The sequence below is a fragment of the Buceros rhinoceros genome, unplaced genomic scaffold, assembly GCF_000710305.1.
Source record: "Buceros rhinoceros silvestris isolate BGI_N320 unplaced genomic scaffold, ASM71030v1 scaffold21436, whole genome shotgun sequence".
Classification (NCBI taxonomy): domain Eukaryota; kingdom Metazoa; phylum Chordata; class Aves; order Bucerotiformes; family Bucerotidae; genus Buceros; species Buceros rhinoceros.
Genome location: NW_010419580.1, coordinates 28,102 through 30,987, shown reverse-complemented (window position 1 = coordinate 30,987; position 2,886 = coordinate 28,102).

The window sequence follows — 2,886 nt, the reverse complement described above, 5'->3', positions numbered from 1 at the left end:
GGCAGTCTTGCTGTTGTTGATCTCCTTCAACATTTGCTGTGTGTTTTTGTGAATGTTGTATCCATGTTGTTGTTAACTGGCATAGCACTCTACAGATGATCTGATGGCATAAAAAAGCATATAAAGAAATAATCATTACTTGTGAATATATTTTCATTGTTTGAAAAAACTGGAGGTCGGTAGAAGAAAGAGCTCAATGCATTACAAAATTTAGTCGAGTACTGTTTTGCCTTGCCTGATTATCTTGTGCTGGTGGCTCATCTCTGTGGTAAGTCAAGATGCACAAGTATGGAGGACTCAGAAGTCAAGAACACATACAAGTATTTGTTCGAAGTGCTTTCAAAGTATGAGATTGTTAACCTTATTACTACAGTAACTTCAGAGTCTGCTTTACATTTGCAAGCTTAAAAATCTATTCTGCTAGAATGTACCACATTGTCAAATGAATTATAATGCACTTTTCATAAACAGATGATTGTGTATGTACCTGCATTTCATTTTTTTTTATTAATTTGTGGCAACATTCTCTGGCACCAAACCAGTGGTGGGGATTTGAGGAGTTTCGGATAACCAGCATTGTAGAATTACATGAAAATATAATTTTGTTTCATAGATGTATCCCTTTGCAGATCAATACCAGCAGCACATTCATGATGGAAATTGTTTTGAACTTGTTCAAAATTCTGACCTTGAATATTTAGCCCATCTTTGAATGGCTCCTGAAGCATATGGGGCAGGGCAGGACTCAGCATGTTTGCTCTAAGAGGCTTCTGGATTGGAGCTTATGTCCTGCCATCCTCTGAAGCAGTCTACACCATACAGACCACAGGCAGTATCCATGGGTTTGGGTCTTTTTTCAAGACCAAGAATACTCCACCATAAGACTATATTGCTGCTGAACATAGTGCTCCCTCCTTGCTGTCTTGTATTGTGATGGGAGAAGTGTTTTTGTGGTCATGATGAGCTGACTGAAATAACTTGTCTAGCTAAAAACCAAGTTTGTATTGTGTTTTGATCAGTTAGTAGTCAGAGGAATGAGTTCTCTGATCTGGCTCCCTGTCTTAGTGCTGTACAAAGGAGGTGGTGAGGAGGCTGGGATTGATGTTTTGAGCTGGGTTACAGCTGGTGTGAAACCACAGCCTGAGGGTTCTTGTCCTGCCTCCGCTGGATTAAAACCTGAGGCTATCTCAGGCTTTTCTGAGCCTCAGGTGCCCTCTGTAGTCATTTTTCCTCCACAAAGGTGATTCTGTGAATTACATCAATGACAAATAACGGAGAAAAAATTAGAAGCAGGCCAGAATTTATGAAAGAGCCCAAATCATTGAAGTTACTTGAAGAAAGAGAAGGGAAAACATCAGTAAGGATGAAAAATTTAGTTTCTTGCTACTAAGCAGTTATTTTAAGATACGACCTATTAGAGGTACTAGAACAGCATCTGGCAGGAAACAACCTAGAAATAATTATTTCTTCATTATAAGTATAGTGAGAAAGTAATAAAGAAAATAAGTTGCTAATGCCCTCTTAGAAACATTAGTGTTCCACTGAAGTATTTTTTCATTAAAAAAGGGAATTTTCCTCATCATCCAGGAAGAATTAGGAGACAGTAATGGAAAAAGATTGAGTTTTATTAAGGTTCACTGTTCCCTTCTGTTTTAGATCATTTCTAAACCAAAAATATCAGCTGTAGTTGTTTTTTTTTTTTACTTTTTCAGGAGTCTTTATATTTAATTTTCAGTAATGAAGCACTTTGGAACTTTTAGCATTTAACTTGCTTTCTGTTTCAGAGACTGAATACAGAGATTGCTGCCTCTGATTTAATTCAGTTATAGAAGGAGAGGCAGGAAAATAAAAAATTTTCGTACAGTAACAGCCAGGTTTTGGAAGTATATCATGCCTTCCTATTAAATCTGAAGATTTCACTCTTGTACCTGAATTCATAGGAGCTTTTTAGTGCTGAGCATTTCTGATAATCCAGTCAGTACTACAGCTGTTGAGCTGTGGCTGCAATTAAAGTAGATGTGTCTGAAAATATATATCCACAACCTCAGCACTTGCTGTGAAAGGCAAAGCTGCATTTGCTACCCACTGTAAGGTTCACGAGAGCAGTTATGTTCCTGATGTCTTTTTCAGAGACGGTGCAGATCTTATATTGGATTAAGCTACTTATGAAAATGCTCCCTAAGCTCTTCTCCTAGTAGACAGCTTAGGTACCAGCTGAGTGCAGTGTGGAATTCAACACTAACTGTGGATCCTGCCCAAGGATCTGCACAGTTAATCTGTCCTACGGTTTCTGATGCTGTGACCAGAAGATTGAAAAGATGTGAGTTAGCAGCTGCTGCCAGCTGGGGTGCATCCATGTTGCTGTGCATCCAAGGTGTACTGTGGGGCATCAATGTCCCTGGCGCACTGAGGGTGGGATGGAAAATGCTTTCTTGGAGTACAAAGGAGGGCAGACTGAAGCTGAAGAAAACTCTTCCTTCAGCTCAGCCCTGCTGATACTCACTGTAACAGCACTGAACATCCCAAAGGAGGGCAGAGGTATATTGCAGTCTTTCTTCTCCTTGCAAGTCTGCTAAATATTCTGGTATGGTGAGTGGTGGGAGTGACAAGTACATGTATGGTAATGAAACAGAGCATGCTTAATGCATCTTCCTGGTAAGTACCCACAGTCTCATGCCAGCAGTTTGTGGGCATTCCCAGAAGCAGAACTGCATTGCTGATTTTTCTTGTAGGTATAGTTACTATGCCTCTACAAATTCTCCTATAGCTTAAACATTAGGAAAGGGGGTGTCTCTTTGATGGTCATGTCTCCATTTTGTTGTGTATTCTTGAAGAAGAAAATCAAGCCAAATTTTTCTCTAGTCTAGTTCTTTTTTTTTTTTTTTT